Source organism: Rutidosis leptorrhynchoides, chromosome 2 (assembly GCF_046630445.1).
Source record: "Rutidosis leptorrhynchoides isolate AG116_Rl617_1_P2 chromosome 2, CSIRO_AGI_Rlap_v1, whole genome shotgun sequence".
Taxonomy (NCBI): Eukaryota; Viridiplantae; Streptophyta; class Magnoliopsida; order Asterales; family Asteraceae; genus Rutidosis; species Rutidosis leptorrhynchoides.
Window position 1 is genome coordinate 228,275,951 of NC_092334.1, and position 21,283 is coordinate 228,297,233.

The 21,283-nt window shown below is 32.8% G+C and overlaps 1 non-coding gene across 1 annotated transcript; it reads left to right on the forward strand.

Moving 5' to 3' along the window:
* Window positions 1-7,218: 7,218 nt before the first annotated feature.
* On the forward strand, window positions 7,219-7,324 carry LOC139894759 (small nucleolar RNA R71). The gene has a single exon (XR_011775244.1). It is a non-coding gene; the product is annotated as a small nucleolar RNA R71 (small nucleolar RNA).
* The last annotated feature ends 13,959 nt before the right edge of the window (window positions 7,325-21,283 follow it).

Sequence of the window (21,283 nt, forward strand, 5' to 3'; positions counted from 1 at the left end):
ACCTTAAACGATTTATTTTACCGTAAGTGCATTCAAGACCCGAGGAGCTTTGTTAACATTCCTTATTGCGTGGGCCACTATTTATCTAAAGTTGTTGAGGGTATGCAAGCAGGAAGTATTATTGAGGGAGGTATTTTTGTTACTCTCATTGGAGAGTACTTAGATGTAGATAAAGAGCATGGGGGTCCGATGGTAGAGATTGAGGAACAAGCCGAGAGAATAGGCTTGCAGGTTTATCAAGGTGCAAAGGTACTAAAACAGAGGCACAATATGCCAATACCATATCAGGGCACCTATCCACAGGTAGAAAGGGGTTCGGATGAGAAAATGGAGGAAGCAGATGACATTAGGGATGTCATTAGGGATAGTTATACTGATGTTTATCAGCATATAGATGAGGTGGAAATGAATAACCAGGCTAGGCATCATCAGTATGAGCAATGGAGAGCCGCGGATGAGTATGAGCAATCGAGGCGACGCCAACACGATAGCTGGCAAGTTCATCAGCACCAAATCATGAGCCAGCTATCATATCAGGTACCACATAACTACATCTCGACTCGGTCTATTTTTTATCCACCACATCAGCCTGACATATGACCGCCCTTTAACCTGTACGACCCCAACCAAGCCTATCAGGACACCTATCACCAACCATGGAACCTGAGCGATGATACGAACTGGAATCCATATCCAAATTGATAGTGTTCCATTGGTGATTTCTTATCTTTTATTATTTTTATCTATTTATGTTAAACATTTAACATTTTGATACTTTTATATAATGTTTAACATTTTTATTATTTTGTGCTAATATTTCATTTTTGTAATTTGAAAGTGGGGTATTAAGTTCCATTTCAAAATACCATGCATGTTTATATTTGTATTTTATGTATTTTATCTCATGTACACAACAGGGTAAAACAGCGCATTTTCAAAAACTGGCATTAAGTTCAGCAAAAACAACTAATTTTGACGACAAGACGAAAAACAAATGTGATATAACAACTGCAGGAATGAACAAATGATGTGCACCATTTATCATTCAAACAAACAACAATATGTTTGGAAACTTTGGTAAAATTTAATCATTTTTCTATGCTAATCACCCTCAATAATTTAAATTGTTACTGATTTCTTACAAATGAGGGCATTGCAAGATCTTAAGTGTGGGAAGGGATCAAATTCTTTCGGTTTTAAAAATTTGACTTATACACTTGGTTTAATAGCCACCGTTAAACTTTACTAGTAACGCAGTAGTTGTATTAGAATCTAGTGCTCTCTGATAATAAAGAACAACCCTAGTCTTATATACTAACTACCCACTTCTAGTAAAATTTTTAAAATTTTTTCAACTAAATGAACTCAAAATCATGTTTATACATATTTATGAACGATAAAACTAGGTGTTAACACCGAAATTATTGTTACCCTGGAAAGGACATAAATTGAGAAACAACCCAAAACACTTGAATTCATTTAAAATGGAATAGAAGAGAATAAAAAGGTAAAGAAAGAAAAATAAAAGCCAAGTGTGGGAAAAATTTATCAAGTTATTTAAAACATATATCACATATTTTTGTACAAATAATTGAAGATACTTTTGTTTTGGACGATATTAATCAGGTTTACCCAGCTTATTGTAATATAAATGGAATTTAAAAGGAAGTAAAGTCTTCCGAGAAAAAGACATGCGCTTCTTGATTTAGGTCAGGAAGTTGTCGTCCAGACCAACTGTAGGTTGACGAAAAATCTAGAAAAGTCATCACTAAAATCAGCAGGAAATCCACGGACCTCAGCATCAAACAGGGTCGCCAAGTGGTCAGACTTATCCTAACCATGAGAGGATCTGTCTCGTACAATGGGGGCACCGTGCAAATTAGCTTATAAGACTAATGAATCAGATCCTTAGAAAGGATAATCTCCTTAAAGATCAAAAATCAGCTTTTAAGCCTGATATTACTCAATCCTTGAGATTGAACTTAAAATTGAGAATTCAAACTCATGGAATTCAATGATATCTAAACTCGAGCTTGAACGAGAAAATATTTTGATCAAAATTAAAACCGATTTGTTTTCTGAAAACCTATTTTTAATGCGTTCATTACCATTGAACGTAAAATCCTAGGAATTCACCTAAAATTCATTAGGTCACCTGAACCAAATCGGGTGTCAACCGTAAGAACGGTGGTTGCATAGCATGGTCGAAGACAGGACCTTGTGCCAGACCGAAAAACTATATGGTAATCTTTACTATTGCTCCTACAAAGGATAGTAATTGCATCCGACACGATATAGACCATAATCAAAAGCATGTCATTAGACATTGCCTTAACAGTTGCTTGTTCAACACTTTCCTTTACAACCGGACGGTAGTTTACCGAAAGGTAATATACGGAGCAAGTATACTGGATGTGTTGCTTTCCCAATACAAGGTTAGCAAGTGGGTGATACAAAACCATAAGTTTTGAGCTAAAATTTTTAAAAAAGGAAACTCACAAAAGCCACAAAAACATTTTGCAAACACCGGTGAAGGGTTATTCAGGAAAACTTATCTAGGGTAAAAGCTAGATTGAATTTTTAAAAGATCAAATATTTTTATATAGATCCAATTTCTTTAAAGGATCTAAATTTTTATAGTCATGTGGGACTGTAAACCACAACGTTACTATCATTGTTCGTACCACCATATTAAAATCCCTGATGTACAAAGTGTGAAGAATAAAGAAGTGATTCTTGTAAAGTTATATTCAAGTTCTATATTTCTTGAGGACAAGCAACGATCAAGTGTGGGAATATTTAATAATGCTAGAAACGAACATATATTTCATAGCATTATTCTTCAAGAAAGACAAGCTTTTAGTTGCAATTGTTCTATTTACAAGTGATATTCGTTTAAATATTAAAAGGTGAAGACAAAAGACAGATTCGACGATTTGAAGACGCAAATGACCAAAAAGCTCAAATGTACAAGATACAATCCAAGTGGTTCAATTTATTGATTAGAAACGTCTAAAAATTACAAGAGTACAAGCCGTGAAACGCAAAGTACAAGATATCTAAGCGTACTAAAGGACGTTCGAAAATCCGGAACCGGGACCTGAACCAACTATCAACGCGCGACGCAATGGACCTAAAATTACAAGTCAACTATGCACGCGAATATAATATAATATATAAATAATTCTATAAATTATATATATTATATTCATATATTAAAATAAAACGTCGGCAAATAAGAAAACAAAAGAACCTGAGCTGTAAAAGGTGGCCATGCGATCGCATGGCCCGGAGGCACAAAAACCATGCGATCGCATGGCAGTAAAGTCATGGCCAGGTCTATAAATTGGAACGAAATTCGAACGAGAGGAGTACACCTTCATCAACTGATATTCACTCTCTCTCAAATATATTTATATTTATTTTAATTATAATTTTAAAATTAAGTTAATAATAATAAGGTTATAGTGTCGAATGTTTTAAGGTTTTCTAAGTCGAAACTTTATCATTGTAACGCTACGCTATTAATACTCATTGTAAGTTATGTTCAACCTTTTTAAATTAATGTCTCATAGCTAAGTTATTATTATGTTTATTTACGTCGAAGTAATCGTGATGTTGGACTAAATATTAAGACTGGGTTATTGGGCTTTGGACCATAATTGGGGTTTGGACAAAAGACCGACACTTGTAAAAATTAGACTATGGGCTATTAATGGGCTTTATATTTGTTTAACTGAATGATAGTTCGTTAATTTAATATAGAGATTTACAATTTGAGGTAATTATAAATAACCACATACACTCGATCGGATACGATGGGCGGGATATTTATAAGTACTAATAATTGTTCATTTGACCGGACACACAGATGGATTAATAGTCAATGGACTCATTAAAACAGGGGTAGATTACATACAAGGAAAATTGGTGTAATTGTTAATAAAGTATTAAAACCTTGGATTGCATACAGTCGATAACCTGGTGTAATCATTAACGATGTATTAAAACCTTATTATAGTTTAAGTCCCCAATTAGTTGGAATATTTGACTTCGGGTATAAAGGTAATTTGAACGAGGACACTCGCACTTTATATTTATGACTGATGGACTTTTATGGACAAAAATCAAATGGACATATCGAATAATCCAGGACAAAGGACAATTAACCCATGGTAATAAATTGAAATCAACACGTCAAACATCTTGATTACAGAAGTTTAAATGAGCATAATTCCTTAATTTTATATCTCATCGCACTTTTATTTACCGTCATTTTATTTATCGTACTTTAAATTATCGCACTTTTAATTATCGTACTTTTATTTTATCGCATTTTTATTTATCGTCATTTACTTTACGCTTTAATTTAAGTTATATTTAATATTTTACATTAGGTTTTAATTGTGATTTAAGTTCTAAAATCGACAAATCGGTCATTAAACGGTAAAACCCCCTTTTATAATAATAATAATATTTATATATATATATATATATATATATATATATATATATATATATATATATATATATATATATATATATATATTTATATACAAATATAGTTGTAAAAAAATATAGTGTTAAACTTAGCTGACTCCCTGTGGAACGAACCGGACTTACTAAAAACTACACTACTCTACTATTAGGTACACTACCTATAAGAGTTGTAGCAAGGTTTAGGTATATCCATTCTATGAATAATTAAATAACTTGTGTAAATTATATCGTATTTAATAGTATTTTGTAGTAAAATATAATCTATTTCGTACTACCCTCCGCACACATCAGCATTCATCCGTCATGACCTAGACGGATCCATCACACTCCCAGAACAAAAACGCTATCCTGGAACAAGCACGCTATCCCAGAACAAGCACGTTATCCTGGAAAAAGTGCACTGTCCCGAAACAAGTACTTAATCCCAGAACAAACATACAAACAAGCTGTACGCCACGTCAGCCCGCAAATCTAGGAAAAGTTTGTTAGGATCTCCTCATTATTTCTATGAAAGGTACAGGTGCCACGTCAATCCTTGGGATTAGCAAAGTTTGTTACAACCATGAAAGGAACATGTGTCACGTCACCATTCCCTCATAACACCTATAAATACACGAATAAGATCATTCATTCGCTAACACTGGATGCATTAATGTTACTCTGCCCAAATTAATTACAGTAACATCTCTAACACGATTTCGATAAAGATTCTAGTCATTATCGGAGTTAATGTTCACTCTAAGTCATTATCGGGGTTCGCACAATTATTGGAGTTAAAACATTCGATCTACTCTTTTCCACAAACTAAGCACTCAAACCTAAAATCTATTCACCAAGACGATTTTAGTTTGATCAGAGTCGAAGACCTTGAAAGTATGACTAATATTGTAGAAAGAGAGAGAGAGAGAGAGAGAGAGAAGTGAATTGAAGTGTGTGTAAAAATGGATGACAAATGGCCTTTAAATAGAAGTGAAATTTTCCTGCATACGGTTGGCAGGCCATATGGCAAGCCATATGGCAAGCCGTATGGCTTGCCCATATCGCTTTGCAGCCCATTTGCCCTGGGCGTATGCATGGCAGGCCTTGTGGTAAGCCGTATGGCTTGGCAGCCCATTTGTCCTGGGCGTATGCATGGCAGGCCGTATCCACTTGTGGCAAGCCGTATGGAAAGCCGTATGGGAAGCCGTATGATAATCCAAATGGAAAGCCGGATGGCAAGCCGGATGGAAAGCCGTATAACTTGATTTCAGTGGTCGTAACTTGTCTTTTACCGTTTTTGCTCTAAAATATTCGTTTTAGCTCCGATTCTCTTGATTTTTTTTTGCATCGGCTTCCTAATCACTTGATCTTCACTTTTAACCGACAAAGCAGATATTTTGGTGATAAAGATTGGAACTTTATTGTTTTTGGGCCTCAATACCGGTGTAAAAACGTGACTTTTTAGCCGATATCAAATATCCCACACTTAGGCTTTGCTTGTCCTCAAGCAATCTTCTTATTTTTACTTTAAGAAATCCACTAGCACGTAAATGGTTCCAGATTGGTAGATTGAACACGGAAAAATGAATCAGCCCGTATCTCCTAGTTTCTTTGGTAAAGAGTTTCTGAGTAATGCCGAGTATTACTCACTCAGTGGAATTTTACTGGAATCTGGTATCCTTTCCTTTATAGAGAGAAGCTTCAGATGTATCTCTTCTGGTTAGGAACCTAGGACATAATGTTCAGGAATCTTCCCTCGAGTTTGTAGGGATCAAGCTTGGAAGGTTCTTCCAGTAACCTTCCTGGATAAGGTACGCGAACTGGAGTTTGAGTAGGCAGCTTCTGAGTATATGAAGATTTGTTCTTGAGCCTAGTTGACCTTCTTCGTGGTTCTTCCTTTAGAATTATGGAGTCAATTTTCTTAGCTTCCTCTATGTGGGGGTTTAGGATAGTATTACAAGGTAATCTTTCTTGTGGTCGGGTTTTAAGGCATTGTGATAACTTTCCGAGCTACATTTCTAGACTTTTGATCTTTTCCAATTAGTTTTGTATCAGTATCTCGGTCTGGTCTTGTCTAGATGCGGTTCTATGATTTAGCTGTTGTTGTCCTTGAATGAACTGAGTCAATTAATCATCAGTCCCGAGAGCAGGGTTGGTTACTTTCGTAATTTTGGTGGTTGGGGAATTTTCCTCAGCTGGTGGTCGAGTGAATGGAAGTGGTTGATCGTAGGTCAATTGAGATTGTTGGGGTGGGTAAGGTGGATAACGATAGCGAAAAGGATGGTTGTTTTGTTGAAATTTGTTAACCTTAGGTGGTTGTTGAATCCGGGATTTGATTGACGAGCTGGTTATTGAACGTAACAGACTATACTGTCAGGATTCTCGTACTCAACTTGATATTCTTTAGTGGGTTACGAGTTGGTACGATTAACACAGTCCTGAGCCTGGTTAACCTGCTGCGGTTACGTCTTCAATTCTCCTAGTTATTTGGCAAGAGACTCCATCTTGTCTGTGAGGGATTTGATGGCCTCCGTTTGATTATTAAGTGAGGAGAGTGGAGCAGATGATGAAGTTGTTTCAGCACTGTTCCAGTCATGATGATGCATTGTCATGTTCTCAAGCAACTCACATGCTTCGTCTGCGGATTGGTTCATCAGACTTCGAGCTGCTGCATCGATCTTCGTTCTAAGATTTACCGTAAGACCATTGTAGAAGGTACAGATTTGGGCTGACCGTTCTAGCTGGTGATTAGGGCATTTCTTTAGCAAGGTTTTGAATCGCTCCCATGCGGTGTAAAGAGATTCATCATAACTTTGTTCAAAGTTAATGATCTCATTCTTAAGCTTGGTTTGTTTTGAAGGAGGGAAATATTTGGTTAGAAATTTAGTAGCCCTCTATGTCCATGACGTGATGGAATCTTTTTCCAATCCTTCAAACCATGTTTGTGCATCATGAGTGAGAGAATAGGGGAACAAGTATAGCCGAACTATATCTTGTCTTATCCCTGGCTGTTTGTAGGAGTTCGAAAGAGATATGAATTTATCAATGTGAGATTTAGGACCGTCATTCGGTAGTCCATGAAATTGACAGACATTTTGGATGAGCTGTATAATGTGATGCTTTAATTCGAACGAGTGTCCTTGAACCTTTGGGAATCTGATTGGTCCTCCTCGACCTTCAATCAAGGGTTTGGTGTTTTCTGCTAGAGTAACGCGTTACGCCATTCGATTTCTGATTCATTCTTCTTTACGTGCTTTAGAGATTATTACGTCTGGATCAGGTACGAATAACAACGGCCCTGGTCAAGATCGGGTTTGGGTCATACACTGAATATGTGATGACCAGGAAATTTCCGAACAAATTTAAACTTTAATCTTTATATATATCCGACACGATAAAAAAAATCTGTAATGTTGAGTCTCGAAAGTTTTGAAACTATATTCATTTAATCAAATACCCTTTGACCATGCCTAACGATTCACGAACAATTATGTGTAAATAATTAGATATACGATTACTAAATTGAGTTATGTTAATGAAACATTGAACGGATTAGTTAATATGAATATAAGCTATGAGATCTATTATATGAATTTGGAAATGCTATCAAGGTATTGAATGAATAATACTTTACATGAAAGTATTTGTTCGATGTAAGTTAATCGATGAGATTAAGAGATAATATCAAATGATTGAATTATCAGATACATTGAATTATGATTATGAGTCTCTGTTGAGAGGTCCACTTTGAATTAGGAAACTTTTCCTTTTTAACGATATTCGGAATAAATGGTAAAGTGATCTTCGAGTGAGGACAAAGTGTCAAGTAGCGAGAACTAGTCAGATTGGTGGGAAAGTCCTGTTAAATTTCAATATATGCCTTACAATAATTACCTCGTAACTTTTGATAAGATAAATTAATTAGCCTTCATATTAAGTATTGTGAAAGTGAAACTAGGGAAGGTAGGTAAATTAGAAAATAGATATTGACAAGTTAAATAGATTGACATTTTACATTAAGATGATTCCTTATGTTTGAACTTTTTTCTTTAGACTTAATCTTACGAGTTATTATTAAAGTAGAAGTGAAAACCTTGAAACCTGATATAATTCATATGTGATATTAAGTTCATAAACGAAAACGTCTTTTCGATATAACAGATTTTTTTTAAGAACGTCTTATGACATAACAACTTCTACTATTATAACCCTTGTGATAAATTGATTTGGAAATAAAGTAAATTGGAATATTAAAATGTCTTGGTAAACATTTTTTTTTAAAGTATATCAATTTTAAATTTTAAAAATACAAATGTTATGAAATAATATTTCTTATTACTTAAACGATTTCAAAATATATAAATTTGAATATTTTTAGTTTTGAAAAACTATATATTATATATTGTCCCAAATTTATATTTCGAAATAATAAAAAATATAAAAATATATATATTTTAATTTAGTTATAAAACGTCCTGATTTAAAATAATTCATTTGGATAAATAACGAGTCCCTGATTTATAGAAGGAAATGACCACAACACTAAATTTTATAAGTTACATTTTTCATAAAGTAAATTTTTGATAAATAAGTCAAGTTATTATTAAAGGTACACGTCGCGAAACGTAAAAGGCTAGTTTTCTAAACGTACGAAAGTGCGTTCGAAAAACCGAAGGTGGTACATGAGTCGAGTGACAATGAAAGAGTCATTTTAGTAAAAATTATATTTTTACCATGAATGTAAATATAATATAATATTTAATTAATTACATAAATTAAATATATTATAAAATCTAAAATCTAAATATGAATGTTAAATTGGACGTCCATGTATGATTGCCGCAAATTGCGGATCTTTTTATTCATTACTTTGAAATTTTGAAATTAATGGGTCCCCAAAATGTATTATAAATCTCAAACGCAGTTTATATGATTTCACCAATTCATATATCGATCAATCTCTCTGATCTTACTTATACTCCGTAATATTTATTTTATTATAAATTATTATTATTATTATTATTATTATTATTATTATTATTATTATTATTATTATTATTACTATTATTATCATTATTATTATTATTATTATTGTTAGTAATATTAGTATTATTAGGTAGCGTTAATATTAGTATTATACATAAAATATTACGACGGAGTGCTGTTCGCATGCTTTTCAAACGAGTGTTGCGAGCGGGATAGAGCTAAGGAAATTATGGGTTATAGCTATGGAGGTTATGGGTAATATTCGGGGGTATGCTCGTGAGGTCAAACTAGTGTTTATCATCTCCGTTGCGTCTACGTACCTTTCCTGCAATATTGAACCTCAATATTGATACGTAAGTACTAATAATTTAATTTTTACATACTAATAGTGTATCCCTGACTAGTGCTCGAGAAAATAGGATTATGCATTCTTGTCCTTTTGATATTGCCATTAGATAGGTTATGTTGAATCCTGAATTAGTTACATATGCGGTTGAGATAAGGTACAAAATATGCATGTCGTTGGAAAACTAGAAAAAATAGTTGAATTTTGGTTTAAGAATCGCTTGAATCCAAGTAACGGTTAGAAAATTATGAAATAAATAAATTACATAATTAATTTTCGTAATTAAAATTGCTGATGATAATTAGTGAACTAATTTTATGGGTTATAAAAAGTGGTTATTTGGATTCTACTCGTCGAGTAGATGAATTTTCATATAAAGCACGTCTCGTTTCGTTGAACGGTTGTCAAGTTATGGACAAAAGAAGTTTTGTAAATTTTGATGAAATGTCGAAACGGAAACTGAAATTCTCGCTGATCTGCGTTGTTTCAGATTAAAACAAAAATACCACTGAATTCTTTGCTGTAAGGTCTAACAAATGACTCTGTCCGTTTGTCAATTCGAGTCTCGACGATTTTTCTAAAAATCATCAAAGTTGACTGTTTGGTCACATTTTAAAATTCTAAAAAGAGCTGAAACTTTTGATTAAAAATGTCAGTGTTGTATCAGTTGTCATGGTCGGCCTGATGTGTGTTTACTTTTGCCAAAAATCATGTTATATCTTTGTGGTAACGAGAATTTGAAGGCTTTGACCGTTTGTCAATCCGAGTTTCGAGGAATTTTCTAAAAATCTCCAAAGTAGGCTACTCGGTCACTTTTATAAATTTATTAAAGCTGAAAAATCAACTTTGAAATGCCGAAACCGTGTTGGAAACTACGAGTTGTCTAGGTTTAGTTTATTTATGTAACATTTATGCTTAATCTTTTTGGTAATGTGTAACTTTTATCTTTGGCCGTTTATCAATCGGAGCTCCGATAATTTTTCTAAAAATCGCTGAAGTGACCGTTTAGTCATGTTTGACCGAAAATCATTTTGGTATAAGTTATTGTATTTTTGCATGCGACCTCGTTTTTACTTTAACCTTTGACTTTTGACTTTAACCTTTGACTTTTGACTTTGAACTTTGACTTTTCCCGTTAACTTTTCAGTTAATTTTTTTTTGTGTTGACTTTCTCAAAAAAACTAAAATACTATTTTATGATTATGAAACCATTTGTGTTACGTTGTTTCACACGTCACCTTTTACTAGAATTTTAACTGAACATGAGTAATATAACATGTTACTATACTGTTGAGTTAGACTCGAGCATTAGGATTGTGGTACACTATGACTTGACCTAATTTGTTAGAAAAATATTGACCAACACCTAAATATATATAATTAATTTAGGTTCGTGAATCCGAGGCCAACCTTGCACTTGTTCAATGACGTTATATGTATTTTTACTACAAAATACAGTATGGTGAGTTTCATTTGCCTTTTTACCCTTTATATTTTTGGGACTGAGAATACATGCGCTTTTATAAATGTTTGACGATATAGACACAAGTAATTGAAACTACATTCTATGGTTGAATTATCGAAATCGAATATGCCCCTTTTTATTAAAGTCTGGTAATCTAAGAATTAGGGAACAGACACCCTAATTGACGCGAATCCTAAAGATAGATCTATTGGGCCTAACAAACCCCATCCAAAGTACCGGATGCTTTAGTACTTCGAAATTTATATCATGTCCGAAGGAGGATCCAGGAATGATTGGGAATATTCTTATATGCATATTGTTAATGTCAGTTACCAGGTGTTCACCATATGAATGATTATTTTTGTCTCTATGCATGGGACGTATATTTATGAGAACTGGAAATGAAATTCTTGTGGTCTATTAAAATGATGGAAATAAATGATTATGATAAACTAATGAACTCACCAACCTTTTGGTTGACACTTTAAAGCATGTTTATTCTCAGGTTTGAAAGAAATCTTCCGCTGTGCATTAGCTCATTTTAAAGATATTACTTGGAGTCATTCATGATATAATTCAAAAGACGTTGCATTTGAGTCATTGAAGTTCATTAGAGATTGTTATTAAGTAAATGACAGATTAGGTCATTTATAGTTGGATATTATGAAATGGTATGCATACCTGTCAACTTTTGATGTAATGAAAGGTTGTCTTTTAAAAACAAATGCAACGTTTGTAAAATGTACCATTTAGAGGTCAAGTACCTCGCGATGTAATCATATGTTGTTGTATTTGTTCCTATAGATTGGGACGGGTCACGACATGTGGTATCAGAGCGGTGGTCTTAGCGAACCAGGTCTACATTAGTGTGTCTAACTGATAAGTCGTTAGGATGCATTAGTGAGTCTGGACTTCGACCGTGTCTGCATGTCAAAAGTTTTGCTTATCAATTGTGTCAAAAATCATCTGCTTATCATCCTTAGAAAATTACCTGCTTATCATTCTTAAGTCTAGACGCGTTTTCCTGCATTTATTGCATAATAGTGTATAGACAAATTCTTATCTTAGCATATCTATTACTGTGAACTTTGACTGACATTTTTTTCAAAGATTCCTCCGTAATTATTGGGATTTTGGTATTATATATACATATGCAAATTATGTAATGGAAGAATACCAAATCTAATTTCTACAATCTACTTCATACCAAAACTTCTTTCCCTGATCATACGAGATGGATCCCTCAACCAGTTCGAACTCCTCAGATTCCGACAGCTATGCCGATATGGATTTCCACACGAGCTCTGAAAGCAGCATGACCGGAATGAATCAACCAATTTCCCATCATCTATTCTGGATGAATTGGGGATGGGTTCGTAATATACTAAATCTTTGGAGACAAGAAGAAGGTGATCCCTTCCACCCACCACAATCACCTCTTGGCGATGAACCTGAAGCACTTACCGGCGAACCTATTCGAAACACCATTTTCTCTCTCATTTCTAGAGTATCTCGTCACGATTATATACTATCCCATATTACGAATCTTATTCATCCGCTCGCTCTAACCGCCAATCATCCCGGTGTACTAGCAGAAGTTAACGAACTTCGCGCTCGAGTAGTGGCTTTGGAACACATGGTGCAAGGATTACAAACACCATCAGCAGCACCAGCAGCATAATCAGTACCTCGGATATCAACATCACACGCACCATAGATACCAAGGAGTACCAACAACAATAAACGATGAAGTATTAATTCATAACTTCATCGAAGAAAGATTCTACGGTGATTATGTAATCTCTAAAGTCTTAGAGATTATTTATCTTAGTCTTAACCATAAATCAGATAAGTGGACATAGATGATAGAAAGAAGAATCAAAACCTGACAAGAATGGCATGCAATTTACAAGCTAGACTTGTTTTACCAGCAGCATCAACAGTACCGATAGTATCAACGGTGCCAACAATATCGTCATCATCACCAGCACCGTCAGTGTTGTCAGTATCGTCAGCACTAGCAGCACCTATAGCATCACGAGCTCCGCCATTTCAAGAATAGCCGTGGACATCATCACTGGTCAACAACGAGTATATTGTATCAACGAGTTATGAAATAATAACTCATTCTTTCGGAAGAATTTATATATATATTTTATATATATAAATTCCGAAACAATATAAATCTTTCGTACTAAGCTATTGAGTATGAATTGGAACTACTAGGTTAAATTCATATTAATAATATGCTATGATGTACATCCTTCGTTAACAACATAAACATCGTTAACTACAATCTCTGTTTCAATTAAATGAATTCGGTTTCATAATAAATCAAGTGTATCATTCAATAACATGTTTGATTTTACACTTTCATCTTCGATGTACTCGAAACTTACTGAAAAACAATATTCGTATCTTGCGAAGTTAGCAAGAGTTCTATGAGCATCAGCATGATTCACTAAGGAAATATCTATAAGAATAAATATTGAAGTATTAATTACATTAGTGAAATACTCCGCGAAGATTATGTAATCTCTAATGTTTTAGAGATTATTCATTTCTAATTCAAACCGAAAATCAAATGAGCTTAATAGGATATTAACTCATTGAATTTGTATTACATCTGAAGAAAATATACCCACATATATTTTCATAAAGACTGTAATGAAAATTCTTGTTCAAAATATTATCTGTGAATTTTTTTACAGGTAGGTAATACCCGAGAGATATATAAATTCACAATTAATATAATTCTTCGATTCTAATTCGGTAAATCCTCAACTATACTCCCTATTTTCACAACAGTATACATTCACTTATAAGAAATCAAAACAACCATATTCATTCAAATTTAAGTACATATTCTGATTTTGAAATCTCAGAATTCAATTCGGGATATAACCGAAATCCTCACTCTTAAAACTCTTACATCTTTCAAAGCTATACTTTGACTTCAAAAAAAAAAAAAAAAAAAACTGTGATAGAACATCACTTTTATTTGTAACACTCAGAAGGATATGAGAATCAATGGAGATTCATAACGATTTCATCCTTTGGATATTGAAAATGACAAGCTGCATTAAAACACTTCGAAATTTCGGAAGACACTTCAAATAATGAACAATAGAGATGATGATCCAACCACACATTAACCGAAGTCTTATACCTGAAAAACTCTCGAAACCAAAGTCATAGTTTAACACGTACCCGCGACAGATCCTTTAGCATTTATTAGCAAAAAAAAAAAAAAAAAAACAATTTCACAATTTCCTTTTCCAAATTAGCCAATTTTGTCACAGCTCCAACAAGTCAACTTCGACTTTTCAGTCGGACTAGTCTTATTATAACCTTGATAGATACGTTGCCCTTTACCATTGTTACTGGGGAACCTTTTATATTCCACCATATTACCATCAGCGTTTAATCATCTAAAAACACCATTCTCCTGAAACCACCTCGGATTGATAACCGACGATTCAAATATGGCTGCATTAAATGCAGAAAAAACTGTAAAATTGTAGATGGCCTAAATGGCCAAGAGTTTGATAATAAAGAAAAGAGTGTTAGGAACGCTGGATAGAAAATTTGGAACCGGAAAACGGATTGAGCAGACCATGAAGGAGGTTGTGGATAAATCACAAGGACTAAACCTGTCTTCAAAAGAATCCAAATGGTTCAGTACCTGGTGAATTTATTAACGAATACCGTACTCCTTATTCTAAACCTTTGCGGACATTATTCTTCATCATCATCTTATCTTAAATATTATAAGATATCTTCGTATCTTTCATTATACATATTCTCCGTATTTCTGGAGATATTTTTACAACTATTCTTATCTGAAATCATTTATCTCTTCGTAATATCTGCAACATAAAAGAAACTATGTTAGTTTCTAAATTATGAAAAATTCGAATATGAATGTTTTTGAAGTAGTGTTGGGAACTGAAGCATGAGTTAGTATAATATAATTGCACTTGATCAACGTGATTATATTACAGTAATTCATGCTGAGTTTCTAATGGAATGTGATGATTCACATATCATACCGTCATCATGTGTCATTTACACGATTCTTACATTCTATCTAATCTCTAAACATATCAAGAAAATATTTCTTGATGATTCGGTTCTTTCCAGGGTATTATGGTAATTTAACAAATCAATATTTTACCATTACCGTTTCCTTCTTAGAACAATTACTATATTCCTTCAAATCCATACCTACGAATTCTGGACCATTACAAGAGCTATTTAATCGCAAGAAGAAGAAACGAAAGGACAAAGCTCTGAAATAGAAATTTGGGGTATAAACCGCAACAAATAGAAGAGAGCGTTAACTGTGGATGACGATGATTATAGAAGACAGAAGCAGGGACATCGAAATATAAGGGAGGATATAAAATCTAGCAACAACCGGAAAATTACAAACCGTATATATCGATGCATATAGCAACGTAAATACACTGGAGAACTAAAAACACTATAAATCCTAGGGTATAGTAAAAGTAAATAGATTCTTCCGGTGGCAAGTTAATAAGAAGAATGACAGATATGAACATTAAGAGTATATCAAGGATCAGAATGGGATGGAGCATATTAACGAATACTTTAAAGTAAGAATTGGGGAAGAAAGAATAGAGGGTGTGAGTTGTAAGGAAATGGAGAGGGTGGATTTATAGGAAAATATTCGACAGAGCAATCGCAGCAGATTATCGCGTTTAACCAAAGAAGATCTGAATCTCCTTAATTACCGAAGAATCAAATCTTATTATGAAGATTTTCTTCTAAATTCCTTAAATCCCGAAAATAAATCTTGAATACGCCACTGGTTAAGTCAAACCTGCATTTATTCATTTTCACTCTTATGTGACAGTTTCACTCGTAATCTTCACATAAACGAATTGTTTTATCTATATTAACTCAATGTGGATAAAACTTTGTTTATCACCTTATACTCGTTATGGAAACATTTTTATAGTTAGCCATGACGACCTCTATCAAATTTCGGGACGAAATTTCTTTTAACGGGTAGGTACTGTGATGACCAGGAAATTTCCGAACAAATTTAAACTTTAATCTTTATATATATCCGACACGATAAGAAAAATCTGTAATGTTGAGTCTCGAAAGTTTTGAAACTATATTCATTTAATCAAATACCCTTTGACCATGCCTAACGATTCACTAACAATTATGTGTAAATAATTAGATAAACGATTACTAAATTGAGTTATGTTAATGAAACATTGAACGGATTAGTTAATATGAATATAAGCTATGAGATCTATTATATGAATTTGGAAATGCTATCAAGGTATTGAATGAATAATACTTTACATGAAAGTATTTGTTCGATGTAAGTTAATCGACGAGATTAAGAGATAATATCAAATGATTGAATTATCAGATACATTGAATTATGATTATGAGTCTCTGTTGAGAGGTCCACTTTGAATTAGGAAACTTTTCCTTTTTAACGACATTCGGAATAAATGGTAAAGTGATCTTCGAGTGAGAACAAAGTGTCAAGTAGCGAGAACTAGTCAGATTGGTGGGAAAGTCCTGTTAAATTTCAATATATGCCTTACAATAATTACCTCGTAACTTTTGATAAGATAAATTAATCAGCCTTCATATTAAGTATTGTGAAAGTGAAACTAGGGAAGGTAGGTAAATTAGAAAATAGATATTGACAAGTTAAATAGATTGACATTTTACATTAAGATGATTCCTTATGTTTGAACTTTTTTCTTTAGACTTAATCTTACGAGTTATTATTAAACTAGAAGTGAAAACCTTAAAACCTGATATAATTCATATGTGATATTAAGTTCATAAACGAAAACGTCTTTTCGATATAACAGATTTTTTTTAAGAACGTCTTATGACATAACAACTTCTACTATTATAACCCTTGTGATAAATTGATTTGGAAATAAAGTAAATTGGAATATTAAAATGTCTTGGTAAACATTTTTTTTTAAAGTATATCAATTTTAAATTTTAAAAATACAAATGTTATGAAATAATATTTCTTATTACTTAAACGATTTCAAAATATATAAATTTGAATATTTTTAGTTTTGAAAAACTATATATTATATATTGTCCCAAATTTATATTTCGAAATAATAAAAAATATAAAAATATATATATTTTAATTTAGTTATAAAACGTCCTGATTTAAAATAATACATTTGGATAAATAACGAGTCCCTGATTTATAGAAGGAAATGACCACAACACTAAATTTTATAAGTTACATTTTTCATAAAGTAAATTTTTGATAAATAAGTCAAGTTATTATTAAAAGTACACGTCGCGAAACGTAAAAGGCTAGTTTTCTAAACGTACGAAAGTGCGCTCGAAAAACCGAAAGTGGTACATGAGTCGAGTGACAATGTACGAGTCATTTTAGTAAAAATTATATTTTTACCATGAATGTAAATATAATATAATATTTAATTAATTACATAAATTAAATATATTATAAAATCTAAAATCTAAATATGAATGTTAAATTGGACGTCCATGTATGATTGCCGCAAATTGCGGATCTTTTTATTCATTACTTTGAAATTTTGAAATTAATGGGTCCCCAAAATGTATTATAAATCTCAAACGCAGTTTATATGATTTCACCAATTCATATATCGATCAATCTCTCTGATCTTACTTATACTCCGTAATATTTATTTTATTATAAATTATTATTATTATTATTATTATTATTATTATTATTATTATTACTATTATTATTATTATTATTATTATTGTTAGTAATATTAGTATTATTAGGTAGCGTTAATATTAGTATTATACATAAAATATTACGACGGAGTGCTGTTCGCATGCTTTTCAAACGAGTGTTGCGAGCGGGATAGAGCTAAGGAAATTATGGGTTATAGCTATGGAGGTTATGGGTAATATTCGGGGGTATGCTCGTGAGGTCAAACTAGTGTTTATCATCTCCGTTGCGTCTACGTACCTTTCCTGCAATATTGAACCTTAATATTGATACGTAAGTACTAATAATTTAATTTTTACATTGATGTTATGCGAGGTGTATATAAAATAGTTATTAATTTTAGCAGAAAACACTATTAAATACGATACAATTTTACACAAGATATTTATTTATTTATAGAATGGATATACTTAAACCTTGCTACAACACTTATAGGCAGTGTACCTAATCGTAAAGTAGTGTAGTTTTTAGTAAGTCCGGTTCGTTCCACAGGGAAATCTTTAAACAAAGCTCAACGCTATATTAGTTTACTTTTATAAAAATACAAATATATATATAAGTAATATTATTATTATAAAGGGGGGTTTTTACCGTTTAATGACCGGTTTGTCAATTTTAAGACTTTAGTCGCAGTTAAAACCTAATGTAAAATATAAAATAAATATAAGACTTAAATTAAAGCGTAAAGTAAATAACGATAATGAAATTGCGAATAATAAAAGTGCGATAAAATAAACTTGCGATAATTAAAAAGTACGATAATTAAAAGTGCGATTAAATAACAATAAATAAAAGTGCGATAATTAGAAGTGCAATTAAATATAAAATAAAGGAAATTAAATATGAAATAAAAGAATTATGCTTATTTAAACTTCCGTAATCATGATGTTTGACGTGTTGATTTTAGTTTTATGCCCATGGGTTAATTGTCCTTTGTCCTGGATTATTTAATATGTCCGTCTGGTTTTTGTCCATAACAGTCCATCAGTCATAAATATAAAGTGCGAGTGTCCTCATCAAATTATTCTTATACCCGAAGTTAAATATTCCAACTAATTGGGGATTCGAATTGTAACAAGGTTTTAATACTTTGTTTAATGAATACACCAGGTTATCGACTGCGTGTAAACCAAGGTTTTACTACTTTGTTAACAATTACACCAATTACCCTTGAATGTAATTTCACCCCTGTTTTAATTATTCTAGTGGCTATTAATCCATTCCCGTGTCCGGTTAAATGAACGATTATTCGTACATATAAATACCCCGCCCATCGTGTCCGATTGAGTGTATATGGTAATTTATAAGGACGCCCAATTGTAAATCTTTATATTAACATTAACAAACTATCATTTAGTTAAACAAATATAAAGCCCATTAATAGCCCATAGTCTAATTTCCACAAGTGTCGTTCTTTTGTTCAAACCCCAATTATGGTACAAAGCCCAATTACCCAATTTTAGTAATTAGCCCAACATCATGATTACTTTGTTTTAAATAAGCATAATAATAACTTAGCTACGAGACATTAATGTAAAAAGGTTGAACATAACTTACAATGATTAAAAATAGCGTAGCGTTACACGGACAGAATTTCGACTTACACCCTTACAACATTCGCTAACATACCCTTATTATTAGAATTAAAATTAAAATTAAAATATAAATTATATATATATATATAAATTTTACGTATGATAAGAGAAGAAAAAGGTATGAATTGTGATCAGAATTCGGTTGGCTTTATAGGGAATTTCGATTTTTGGGGCTCCGCGACTCGCGGTGAATTTTTCCTTCAAACTCCGCGAGTCGCGGAGGTTACTTTTACAGCTCAGAGGAGTTTGGCTCTTTGTTTACCGACGGTTTATAATATATATATAATATATATATAATTAATATAATTAATTATATATTATATTATATTTATATACATAGTTAACTTGTAATTTTTAGTCCGTTGCGTCGAGCGTTAAGAGTTGACTCTGGTCCCGGTTCCGGATTTTCGAACGTCCTTGCGTACAATTTAATATCTTATACTTTGCGTTTTGAATCTTGTACTCTTGTAATTTCGAGACGTTTCTTATCAATAATTGGAACCTTTTTGATTGTCTTTTGTTCTTTTGAGCTTTTTGGTCGTTTGCGTCTTCAATTCGTCGAATCTGTCTTTTGTCTTCACCTTTTATTATTTAAACGAATATCACTTGTAAATAGAACAATTGCAACTAAAAGCTTGTCTTTCTTGAGGAATAATGCTATGAAATATATGTTCGTTTTTAGCATTATCAAATATTCCCACACTTGAGCGTTGCTTGTCCTCAAGCAATATTGACTTGAAATACTAGAATCACTTCTTTATTCTTCACACTTTGTACATCAGTGATTTCTATACGGCGGTATAAACAATGGTAGTAACGATATGGTTTACAGTCCCACATGACTATACAAAAATTAGATCCATTAAGGAAATTGGATCTTTATGAAAACATTTGATCTTTTGAAAATTAAATCTAGTTTTTACCCTAGATAAGTTTTCCGGAATAACCCTTTACCGGTGTTTGCAAAATATTTTTGTGGGTTTGGTGGGTTTCAGATTTGAAAATTTTAGCTCAAAACTTGCGGTTTTGTGTCACCCACTTGCTAACCTTGTATTAGGAAAGCAACACGTCCAGTTTACTTGTTCCGTATATTACCTTTCGGCAAACTACCGTCCGGTTGTAAAGGAAAGCGTTGAACAAGCAACTGTTAAGGCAATGTCCCCTGACATGCTTTTAATTATGGTCTATAACGTGTCGGACGCAATTACTATCCTTGGTAGGAGCAATAGTAAAGCTCACCCTTATAATTTTTCGGTCTGGCACAAGGTCCTGTCTTTGACCACTATGCAACCACCGTTCTTACGGTTGACACCCGATTTAGTTCAGGTGACCTAATGAATTCCAGGTGAATTCCTAGGATTTTACGTTCAATGGTAATGAACGTATTGAAAATAGGGTTTTCAGAAAACAAATCGGTTTATAATTTTAATCAAAATATTTTCTCGTTCAAGTTCGAGCTTAGATATCATTGAATTCCATGAGTTTGAATTCTCAATCTTTAAGGTCAATCTCTAGGATTGAGTAATATCAGTCTTAAAAGCTGATTTTTAATCTTTAAGGAGATTATCCTTTCTGGGGATCTGATTCATTAGTCTTATCAAGCTAATTTGCACGGTGCCCCCCCATTGTACGAGATAAATCCTTCTCATAGTTAGGAT